Here is a 13224-nt window from a genome sequence, read left to right as displayed (position 1 = left end):
TCCCCACTGTCAGTATTATGAAAGATTCAAAAGGCATTAAAGACTGGGCATAAGTGCCCTTTTTGTCTTGTGTGTTCAGCGTGCAGACACTGTGCACACTGAGTGCTGTCATACATTATTTTCTATCAACTTCTTAAGGCAAAGGTGGTGTGCCAATGGTACAGAACAGCAAATCTATATTGTGCTGGTTAGCAGGATTCTTTAAGCCATTTAGGTTTGCTGTGTACACAGTTTGTTCCTATTTGTCTAGCAGGATGTTGCAGTATCAATCAACAAAATCCAGGTTGATGGAGGGTGTGAGCATGCAGAACTACACATTTCCACTGGCTTTGTTGACCCAGAGTAGTAACATAGCTTTAGTTAAGCTGTTATTCTTCTGTACAGATAAATCTTTGCTGAACACTTGCTACTACATGGAAAACCTCAGGGACAAATTGAATACATGTAAGGACAAATATAATGTCTATGTTTACACTTTTTATTTTAAGAATATTTATGTGGAAAATGCTTTGTTTTGCTTACAGATGTACCAGGTGCTCATTACTTGCCTTTAGTCACAGCCCTTCTCAGGGTGACAGAGAATAATGTGAGGTAAAGGATGAATAGAGCATCAAAAGATAATTCTGTGTTCTTAATATTTTATGATCTAGAAAGGATTGCTGTTTACAGTTTTGAGGTGCTGGAACATTTTATCTGATGGAACTCTACAGGGAAGATTCTTGTTGTTCAAAAGGTCAGCTTTGCTTTCAAGGACATCAAGAACAGACATTGCTATTAAGTATATCATGTTTGGCATACCTGAAATACACATTACTCATTTGTATCCACTGTATTTTTTTCTAAATAAATACTGCAGGATCCACACTATAGCACTTTTTTTGCAAATATGTTTGTAAATCCTTATCAATCTGCTATGAAGAAAATCTACTAAAAGAAGTGGTTTTCGGAGTTTGATATTCTTAAGTCTTGAAAGATGTGTTCCATCCTGTGTTTCCTTGAAAATTAGGGGTATAGTTGATGACAATCTCGTAATTCACTGCTAAGACTAAGGTTTTAGTGAGATAATCTGCATCATTCTGGAAGGAAGTATGTATAGAAAAAGAAACACAGATCAAAACCAGCAAATGTCTAAACACTCTGTTTACATTGCACCACAGACTTGTCCAGTGCTGCATGGAAAGCCTGTATTCTGAGGATTAGTGTGGAAAAGCAAATCTCTGACTGTTTAATGTTTCTTATTCATGTTTAGTTCAGTGGAGAGATGAACTAGTTGTCTGTTAGCTGTTGTGAAGCAACTTTGGTACTCTTCTAATATCATTTCAGGATCATGGGCTTAAAAATTACTTGAATGGTTTAAACAGCAATGAGCAGTTAATGTCAGAGAATTCATGTGAATGGGCCATTGATTCTGAACATGTATTAGCAGCTTAAGGAGGATTTAAATGTCACTGTGTTTTTTCACAGCAGTTACAATGTGCTCAGCTTGCTTATGAGAACTGGGAAAGCTGGTGCTTCAGATTTTTCAGAATGTAGTGATCTAAAAGATGGCTCTTGCTCTTACTCTCCAGTTTAGCTAAAACTTTTGAAGATCTCCTAAACATAGATCTGTTTGTTCTTTTACTCGAGAAGACTTATTCCCTGATAAATGTTTAAAATGCTGTCTGGCCTCATTCTTGACTGTATAGGAAAATTATTTAGCAGAGTTAAGAAAACACCTGATTTACTTGCTTATGTACAGTATCTTGTAGAATTTAACCAAGGAGAGCATCCACAGTGTATTCCTTGTGCAACATAGGAACACATTTTTTATAAAAAGTGTATCTCAAGTTTCATGAAATTAGTTACATAGCACCAGAATTGTTACTCTAGCATTTTTTTAGATATTTTGTCACTGAGATTTGGAATAGACTTAGATTTTCAAATAGTTTATTTTATTTTAAAGAAGTTACTGTTATAGAAACATGCAGGGTATCACCCCCAAATTTAAAATTCATCATGACAATAATTGAGTCAAACCCAAAACACCTTGAAATATAAATCAGAAAGGAATGACTGAACAGATTTGTTATGTGCATTCACACAGGATTTGGCTCTTAACCATGAGTTTATTAAGAACATAGGAGGAAATAAAGTAATGACTGTTCAAATCTACGAATGCCACAAAACTTAAATAATAAGGAGCCACTTAATCAGAGCAAGATTAATTGCCTGGTTAGGAGCTGTAAGCAATTTGTATTTCATTCTGGCCTAAAGCAGACCTGTGTTTTTAGGACCATAGAGGTTTGAGAACATACTTAACAAGTTGAACAATTTGTGGTAGGAAGTGCTGACTTTGAATAGTGTCTGGAAATGTGCATTCTCAACCGAACACGAATTTTCAGCATGCCTTGTGGTCAAAAGGACCAGTGAGATCCTGAGGTTAGAAATGGGAATACTGTCAGGGAAGTAATACTACTGTCTGTATTTGACTTTGGTGTAACCTTTTGGAAGAATATTATGCCAAATTTCAGTAGTCACAATTTTCAGTAATGCTGGGAAGTTGGACAGAAAAGAGTCATGAGAGCAATAAAAGTATTAAAAAGAAGCACTGGCATGAGAGTCTCAACAAACAGAATCTGCTTAGTTTAGTGAAAGAAGAATCAGCCTAGATGAATCCTCTTCGGAGAAAAATTGATAATACTGAACTGTTCCACCTAACAGAGATAGATCCAGCAAGTCTAAGCAGAAGTTGGACATGTTACAAAAAGAGATAAAGGTACATAACCGAAGGTATCCCTCGTCTGGACATATTAGATGATTTCTTGAAAAAATGTGATTTGATAGAAAGAGGACTAATTCAGACAAGTCAGACCCATGTTACACAAGAGGTGAAACCAAACAATCACAAGTTATGTTTGGCTGCCCCAGGAGTAACTTGCCTGTTAACAAAAGCATGAACAGCGTTTCACAGAGGTTTGAGAGCTAGAGATTGTGAGCTAATTTCAGTTCTGCTGTGGTGTGATCAGTACACAGAGGAAGTTGTGTGCTAAATAGCCTACTGGATATGTTTAGCCTTGTTCTTTCTGTCTCTAGAGAATTGCAAATGGACTACTAATGCACACCCTGACTTGACTCATGGCTATTAGGATATGCCTCATTAGTTTTAAATTTCATTATACAATTCGCCTTGTGATGGTTTGGGCTATATATACTTTCATTATGAAAATGAGGTGAACAGCACAGGAGGAAAGTGTCTGTGTAAATGTCAGCTTTATTGAATGTAGCTAATTATTATTTATTTTTCCAAACTTTTAAAAGTTAGAGATCTTTTAAAATTTATTAGATATTTTTGGACCCCTTTTCTCTCTGCTTTTACAAGAAACTTGCAATCCAATGGCCATTTTCAATTCATTTTCATCTCATAACAAGATTTATATGACAAATGGGAAAATCCAATGCTTCCGTTTTGTAGTTAAACTTGAACTTTTATATACCAGTTAAAGCTTAGAGAAGGTAAAATGTACTCACAGGTTCTGCTCTAGCAATGTATTTTGTTTAAAACATATTTGCTGGTGATTGAATCACAAACTCAGACCGGCAGGGAATCTGAATCGTTTCTTTAAAGGAGTGAGTTGGTTTTATACACTTTTCTAAGGTACAGTATTTCCTTATATGGCGTGACCTATCCCGTGTTGCCACATCACCAACACACTTCCTAAATGCCCTTCTGTGGGATGGTCACTCACTGTTCACCCATCCGTCAGCTCCCAGCAGGCTCCTCTCTGTAGGGCTCTGCCATGTGACACCTCCTCCCCCAGGGTCTGCTAAGAGACAAGCCTCTGTGTGCCACCATGTGCTCCTTTGTGCTGCCATGTGCCTCTGCAGGCAGGTTTTACATCTCACAACCTAATTCTCTAATTCCCCATAATTCCCCCTTTTCTGTTTTATACAAATAAAAATTATGACAGTTATTAAACAGGTAGAACTTTGAGAAGCAACATAAAGTTGTCTAAGGCTTTTACTATCACTCAGAGTCTGCAACTGCTGGAAGGTCTTGTTTAGTCTAGTGAAGACTTACAAAGACTTTCTTAGGCAAGACTTTTAAGTTTACTTTGAAAAAGGGTCCAGCTTTTGTAAGCTCAAATTAGCAAGTCAAAATGACTTGACTACACTTTTAGGGCAGAAACACGTGGGTCTGATGGTATAAATCCCTAGTCAGCCAAGGCTAGGGCTTGGCCAGAGCCTTAAGCCTTGACTGAGAGGGTTTCTCAAAAATACTTATAAAATTGCTTAAAAACTTTAGTAATATCATTCTGAATGCAATTGAAAAATTAAGAACATATAAAATTTTTTACAGTCTTTGCGGGGGGTACACCCCATCTCTGCATTCCCCCTTTTCTGTTCTAACAATATGTAACACGAACATCTTTCAATTTACCAAATTCAGGAAAATATGGAACATAACATGCAGTTTTCTTACTATGAACAATAAAATAATACATCTAATACAACAACAAGTGTGCACCAAGTAAAAATAAGCAAGGTAATATCATTAACTGCTTAAATACTTCACTGTTTCACAGAATATATAATCTAGGCTTTGGACATTACAATTATAATAACATTAACTTTTTAAGTGGTTTCAAAAGGTTTCAAAAGGTAATAAGTCTAATTCTTGCTTAAAAAAATAGCTTACAAATTATAATTATTTTCTATCACAAAAATCAATCAGAACAATGCAGGGTGTCACAACGTGGTGTGGTAAAAAAAAAGCATTGTGCAGCTGCTCTCGCACAAGCTGGTGCAAATGCTGAATGCTGCAGGCTCCCCCACCCCTGAGGAAGGGGCAGGAGACAGGAGCCCGGGTGGAGCGGCTTGAGTCTGGCCGTCCATGTGGGTCCCCCTGGCCACGTGGCCCTGCTGGCCGTGCGGGCCTGGGCGGCCGCGCAGGTCTGCAGAGGTCCTCTGGCGGCCGGCAGAGGTCCGCCAGCCCATCTCTTCACCTCTTACATGCAGAGAGCCGCCTGTGGCCCCCGCCTTGTGCTGAGCAGAGCTGCAGCCCCACCAGCTTTCAGCGCCACTGATCTCGCCCATCCACGGTGTGGGGGCGGCCGCCGGGCGCAGCCACGACGCGACTTTGCCATGTGCTCGCCAGCGCTGTGCGGCCCCGCCGTGCGCTCGCCAGCGTGTGCTCTCTGGCGTCGTGCGCTCACTTTCTCCCCTGCCACATCTGCCGCTGCTGCACTTCCGCAGAGGGCAGAGACATAACGTGGTACCAGGGATTATCGCTGGCCAGCGTTCCTGCTTCTTGCAGCAGCACTTCAAGTCCCACGGGGCTCACCAATGGACACACACAGAGAGGCTTATAATGAATTCCTCACACGGGGCACCATTTGCTGGCGATTGAATCTCGGACCCAGACCGGCAGGGAATCTGAATCTTTTATTCAAAGGAGTGAGTTGGTTTTATACACTTTTCTAAGGCACAGTATTTCCTTATATGGCGTGACCTATCCCATGTTGCCACATCACCAACACACTTTCTCAATGTCCTCTTATGGGGTGGTCACTCGCTGTTCACTTGTCTGTCAGCTCCCAGCAGGCTCCTCTCCGTAGGGCTCTACCTGTGACACCTCCTCCCCCAGAGCCCGGTGGAGACAAGCCTCTGTGTGCCACCGTGTGTTCCTTTGTTCTGCCATGTGCCTCTGCAGGCAGGTTTTACAGCTCACAACCTCATTCTCTAATTCCCCATACATATTTTCTTTACATTTTAAACTAATTCACTAAATTATATCTAAATAGAGCAGGCATTTAGGGGACTTTTTTACTAAGTATCTGTGGCAATCTGATTCTGTTTAAAATGGTAATAAATGCATCCTATCTCATAATGAAACCAGTGCTCCCTGCATAATTAATTTGCATTTTATACAGATGAGGATGGGAAAGCCATATTCACAGTAGTTTTCAACCAGGAAGGTTAATAAAAGGATTCTATGCAGTTCTGAAACACCACACAAGCGGCTCATTTCTGCAAAACCAGTATTTTGCAAGTGAAAGTTTTAGTGAAATTTACCTGGAATCTTTGTTCCATACAGCTCTTATCCACAAGGTGGCATTCCTAACAGGAGTTTGCTAGACATGGTCATTTCTTGCAGTTTTTGAAGGGATGTAAGTGAAAGGCGGTCATAAGCATTTGTAATATTATACAAACTTTTTATGTTTTCATTTTTATAAAGTGTAATTAAGAGTAATTTAAGTCAGAAACCTTAATGATAATTAGATCAGTACTCATTGATTGTGGAGTATCCAGAAATTTGTGATGGTTCCAGGTTAACAAAACAACACATTCATTCATGGTGTTATATGCTACTAGAGACTTTTCAGCGGTAAATCTGGAATCAATTTTGCTTTAATGAAGGAGTCTCAAATAATAATTTAAAAATTCTTTAAATCAAGAGCACAAATAATACCTAGGTCTTGTATGCAAACCTCAGTGTTTGGTGTTTTGAAAATGATGTGGCATATGGGGAGCTTGTAGGGAGTTCTGTGTTAAGGAAAGGGAGATAACAGTGTTCTTGGGAAAAAGCTGCATAAATTATGTCTTGCTCTGCAGGGGAGGATTTTCATAGTTTAATGTTACAATGACCAAGCAACTTATTTTCATATGCCTGTCATCCAGGCTGATAACTGAGGCCACAGGCAGCTCTGCTTTTCTTCAGGCTTTGTATAATTTTCAGTTTCTTGTAATCTTTGTATGCTAAATTCAAATGCCTTGTTATTCTTTTTCTTTAAATACAAGCTTGAAGGGAGTATAATACAGCCTGCTAAACCAATGCAAGTGCACTAGATTTTATATAACAGGGACATGCATATTGTACTTTTCTCTCCTGTGGTTAAGGTCTTGATCTTACTTTGCTTCTTTTGCTGACTCTGTAAGATCAGACCTGAGCTAAATAATCATTTATATTTCCATTCTAGCTTGTGGCCTACTTGCATTTTGGTTTGCAAAAAAAAGACATAACCTACAGTTTGTACTTAAACTGTAATCCAGTGAAAATTGTGGAATTTTTTCCAAGTCTATTTCAAGTCAACAGAAAGGAATATGAGTAGATTTTTGTTTGTTTGATGTATTGTTTTGTGGTAGCAAAACTTCTGTGGAGTCTTTCCTAACGCTTAATTCCTGCTAATTCCTCTGTTCCCTGTGCCGACTCCCACTGATGCCTCAGCCCTCTGGGTTTGGTTCCTGTCACTTAACACAGCTGAAAGAACAGAGCAGCGGCTGCATCCACGGCTGACACTAATGACAGTCGTTGCTGAGTTAGTGGGCACTACTTTGACATTAGGCAGATGTTCTTTTTCCTAACATGCTGTTGTACCTCTATCATCTCTCAAAGATGAGTCTGCAAAATAGAATACGAATTCATATTTACTGAAAGCAGTTGTCAGTCAAAAAAACCCACATTTTCAGAATATTTAAGATGGTAGAACCTACCTGCTTGTTGAATCTGGCAAGGACTGTAGAAGCAAACCTTCTGAGTTGGTATCTCATGCTAACTACCAGTAAAATTTGAGGGCCAGAACATCTCCCACATGCCTCAAATTTTAAAGAAATGTGGTGAAAATTACTATTTCCAGGATGTGGAAATGGCTGGACAAAGAAAGTTATACATAACAATTACGAAGTGTTAATGAGGAAGTAAATTATTTGTTGTTGTTGCCTTTCAAGTAAAGCTACACACTGAATTTTCATTATAGTAGGTAGGCATAGCAGTAGGTGAGTAGATGGGGGCAACATTCTTCTGAAAAGAGCAAGAAGTCCCACAGGGGAGGTTTAGGAAAAACAAATGTACAAAAAAACAAATGGAAAGAAACATTCTCTGCTCTGATGGCTGCCATGTGGAAAGGGCTTATTGTGAAGGGCGGTCTGTAGATAGAACTGTACACAGCTATACAAGGGAACAGGTTAGTCAAGGTAATGGCAGGGTTCAGGGTCCCCAAAAATGCTGTAATGTGTAGGGTGTGATGGACATCAGCAGGAGAAATCAGTAGTCTGGAGCATCGCTGATGTTGCTTCTGGGACATCTCATGATGTTGGATCAGATGGATATGTACTCCAACTCCCAGAAATGGGGGAAAGAAATTCTGCTGAATTTGTCCTTTTGCCTGAGGGTCTCTCAGTTATGTGACAGGGATGATAAGTTCATATAAACAAGCACTTGCAGGTAACACTGTCAGAAAACATGGCTGTACTGACTGCAGACAAATAATAGTCCTGATACTTCATGATGGATCTGGAAATTGCTTTGCTAGTACAAAGCACGTCAGGGGCTAATTTGATGCGGTTTATTGCTTGCAAGAGGTGGATTATAAATGTTTGGAATTGCATCTTATGTAACTGCTGGTGGATAAGCATAGGTATGAGTAAGTGTGAACTGGGAAAGGAAAATTTCATACTGGGAACTGTAACCACAAGTATTATCACTTCCCCTATGTAACAAACTTATGCCTAGGGCAAGGAAGCACAATTACTGACAAGCTGTGTTTGCTCATGCAGGTGATTTTATTGCTGTAAGTGATGTATCACTCTGGATTACTTTTTTTGATGAAAGACTTTTCTGGAATGATCGTACTCCAAAGAAACTTTGGAGTTGTTTGCCTTCAATAGATGACCAGGTCTGCCTTTTGAAAATGTTAAATTTGTAAAGTACTTCCCTGGGGGTTTTAAATTGGTGGAAGACAAAGGGTCATTATTCAACATGGAGGTTTGCTTCCTCAAGTTAGTCACATAATCTCTTTCAGTCTCTCCCTTTGACTTCCTCAGTCTCATAAATCTACAACTACGTATTTTAGAAAACTATCAGATACTTAAATATTTAATATACTTCCAAATTGTATGATTTTACTTTACTGTTATCAAAAGAATATGCTGGATTCTCTGAAATTATATTGGGTGCTGAAGATACGCTGATCATTTCTGAAAACAGGAAAACTGTCCTCACTTCTTTTACTAAAGGCAAAACGATGTTACATTTTCAAACTGTTAAATCTAGCTTTTAAGTCCTGATTCCAGGAAGTGTGCAGCACCTGAATTGCCAACATCTCTGTTCATTATGCTCCTGGGTCACTGATGGTAAAGTTCTTACTTTCTTATGCATTTCTATTATTGTGAAAAGAGATAGTTTTAAGTCTAGATACCTTTCTTCTCAGAGGGATCTGAATGCAAAATAGAGTTATCCACTGTATTACTTTGGCCTGACACTAGAATTACTTTACTAAAGACAAATCAAACCTCATATCCAGTCAACCCCTGTTCAAAATACAGTGATGAAGCTGAGCCAGAAGATACTGAGTGCAAAGTGAACTTTTCAGTACTGTGTAGAGCCAGTATAAAAGCTAGTTGAAAACTACTTCACGAACTACTAAGATCTCTGTAGTGCCCAATATCAAACAAATTGTTACTAATTTCTGCAAGGCACAGCTGACAGCTGGTGGAAGAAATATAAATCACTTTTTAAAAAAATCTGTCCAAAATAAAATTTGCCTTCTGTGAGCACTTAGCTTGTTGTGCTAAGCCTCAGGGTGAAGAGTGGATCTCCCACGTCCCATGGTGGTGGCTCTTCGGTCAGTTCAGGGACAGCAGAAGCATCATCTTCATTTATGAGGTTTTTTCCCTTGTATTAATTGCATGATCTGCTTCATAAATCAACTTACATTTAAATGGAACAGCTTAAAAGTAATTGTGCAGCTGAGCAACTGATGAGTTATTGTGCCTTATGGCTGTGTGGGTAAGGACCAAAAAGACAAAAATTGGTCTCTTTAACCTCCAATGTCCCTTAAGTCTCCTCCAATGAGTTTCCTGTCACTTTAATTTAAGATGTATTTTGATCACCTTATGAAAGCAATTCTATGATGCATTTATCTCCAGTTCCCCAGAAACAATTGTCCAGTCCTGTGTTCCTAAATTCCCTTCTGTATGTTGCCTTTCCTTTTTTCTTTTTTGATAGCTGTAATAGATGTTGTTAGGGATGATGCTGTGTGTAGATCTGGTTTTAGAGGATAGACAGAAGAAATAAACAATATTTGGAGTGTCACTGAGACCACCTTGGTAATTTTTTTTTTGCTTGCAAAGCAGATGTCTCTGTTATGCACTCAAATTCTTCACCACCACCCATTATCATAAAGTCATTTTAGCATAACTATTTTTTAATTCTCTAAGCCTTTTCATGGCACAATTTAAAATCAGTCTTTGTAGGATAAATTTCACTTTATATTACAACTCAAAATACAAGAATCATATTTTTTTTTAAAAATCTTGTAATAAGAATTTTGCTGTTAATGTAATTAAGTTCCTTTCAGGCTAATACTTGGACTGCAAATCAAGAGTTTTATTTTCCTTTTGCAATCAGGTACCCTTTGAAATGTTCACACTGAAGTTCTGTGAACTGTGTTGCCATTCTGTGTTGTGACACTGTTGTCACTCTACTTCTGTCAGCAGGATTTTAAAAACTGCCATGAATTCTGACTGGAAGGAAAAGTGTATGTATGCAACAATTTTCAGTGGAAAGGAAAACTAGAAGACATTATTTTGTTATTATAACTTCACCTAAGAGGAGAAGAGGTGCACATGTATGTGTGCGGATATTTGATAAGTTTATATCTTTCTCAGAAAGCTTCAAAGTCATGATTTTTGCAACACTTCAACTTGATATGGGGATGCTGGGATTTTTTTCCCCCACCTTACTCCTACCCAAATTCATTAGTGAATGACACAAAAATTTTAAAAATCAGACTTCACTATGTAGAAAGTAAAAAATGGTAAGGGGAAAGAGCAGCAAAAATCAGATCCAGTGAAGACTCAGAAGCTGGATGCAATTCTGCTGAGTATCTGTAAATTAAAGTCCAAGACTGAAATTCTGACCACTTAAACAATTCCTTTAACCATGGCCATGACTAAGGCTTCCCCTAGCCTTAAAATCCTACTATAAAAGTGGAGCTGTGGTTTTCTTGAGAGATTTGTGTAGATGCCTGCTGCAGTGAGGCTAGGTACCAGGGAAACAGCTTTTGCGGGGGGGCAGGGGCGGTGCTGAGAGGTTCTACTTCTTGTCTGGCAATAATTCTGAGCTAAAAGAGGAAGAAAGCATTAAAATTTTTATTTAAACCCTCAAAAATTGTGTTTAACATGGAATGAGCATTTATAGTTTAGCAGTCTGTTTATCTGAGACTGTATGATTTTATGTATATGCACATGTATATATAATGTACATGCATACAGATTGTATATGTATTTCAGTTTGTTGTGTGCATGGAATATCATGCTCACTGGATCATTGTGATGCATCTCAGATCATGGGTTGGAAGAGTTGTACATCCCCGTGAAGGAAGAGATGTGCATCCCTGTGGGTACCAGTCTGCTGCATCATCACGTCCAGATGGGATCTGGCCCATGCAGTTGTCCTTCCTACTCAATGCGAGTTTGATGTCACAGAGGGACCACACAACTTCCCTGAGCTGTGCTGTCAGGTTCAGGGCATCTGCAGCCCAGGGCTCCAGCTGGCCTTGACCCTTGGCAGGTTTTGTGCAGCTCCGTTGCCTGACCCTGGTTCACTGTCGCTGAGGAAGCTGTCGCTGAGCTCTGAGAGTTTGTAAACTGAAACCGTGCAAGATAAGAAAAGTAAAAACAGGCAGAACTGAATGTGCTGAGCTGGGAACAGTCTCGGGGATTGGGGACAAATACTGGTGTGGAATCTAAAAATCTGAGGGAGAAAGCAAAGACTTAGAAGATGGCATCTCTGCAACTATGAGGACTTGAACTGATTTACTGGAGTATTTTGACATGAATGAAAGACCTTTCTTATTAAAGTATGCAACACCAATAAAAAGCAACAGAAACCACTTTGTATGCTTTTCTCTTTTTTCCCCCTCTCCCTTTTCCATATGGATCTTCATCTCATCAGCTCCCTCCTGACCCATCTGAAGGATGCTTTTCTGATCAGCCTCTGGTCAAAAGTGCCTCTTGATACCCTTTACTGTTCTCATTTTGCTCTGTGAATCATACAGCCCCGAAGGCACTCTTGGCACGTGGTACTGTTCTCTCACTGCTCTTGACCCCAATGTCCACACTGGCATGGTGTGGTGGCCCTGGAGCGCTGCAGTGACCATCCATCCCCCTGGCTACCCACAGAGGTACCCAGCTTGACATCAGGGCTGGAGGAGGAAGAACAAGCCCTCAGCCCTGATGTGAGTGTCCGGGGTCGGGGTAGGGACTAGGGGCCCAAAACGTTCTGCACTATTGCTTATACCAGCACCCAGGTGAAAATAACTCTGGTTTCTAATCACAGCAGTCACCAGGGCTGCTGAGCCCAGGCAGAGGTTCCCCACCTTGCTGTCACAGCCAAAGCCAGCAGCTGTCTCCAGAAGCACACTACATTTATACATGGCAGACTCTGCTGCCTTCAGATCTCTCTGATTAAAGAAATCATCTCATTTTGGGAGTGTCTAGTAGCCTTCATAGGCTTCATGTTTGGATGTACTATTTGTATAGATGGCATTGAGATGCAGCCAAAGCCTTACTGAACTTCTGTTGGTTTTCACTTGGACATGGAAGAAATACGTGTGTGCCTTCTGGCATGTGCTCTGCAACTCCTCAGACCAAACTGGAGATGCTGCATCTCCTTATCTCTCATGTCCTTCAGACCAGGCTCCTTTCTACCTGCACTGTGTATCTTGATGCCAGTCTCTTCATCTCACGTCTGATGGCAGGTAATTAAGCAAGGAGAAGGGCATTGGACAAGACAGATGACCTGGACAATTTAAGCTGGACTGCAAGTATACCTGGATTCCATACATTTTAATGTGAGGAGGTTTTTGTTTGCTTGGGTTTGTTATTTGTTGATTGTTTTCTTTGTTTGTTTTTAAATGAAGATGTTAACATTAAATGTTTGGCAATTTAGCTGTCCCTGAAATGTCAGTTCTGAGGACCAGATTTGGAACGGGATTTATCTCTGATTTTGTTAGAGTATCCATTTTGGCACAGAGTGGAAGTTGCATTTGATTCACTAGTTGCAATCAGACCCATCAATACCAATATCAATCAATTTTTTATTATTTCATATCCACATTGTGTGGATTTCAGCTGTAGCTTCAAATGCATGAACAATGCTTGCTATTTGCCAACTGATAATTAAAGAAAAACCTTAGCGGTTGGAAAATAGTAAAAATCAGAGAAATTGAAGATATGATTTGGTAA

This window comes from Aphelocoma coerulescens, chromosome 2, assembly GCF_041296385.1.
Source record: "Aphelocoma coerulescens isolate FSJ_1873_10779 chromosome 2, UR_Acoe_1.0, whole genome shotgun sequence".
NCBI classification, from domain to species: Eukaryota; Metazoa; Chordata; class Aves; order Passeriformes; family Corvidae; genus Aphelocoma; species Aphelocoma coerulescens.
This window is presented reverse-complemented; position numbering follows the sequence as displayed.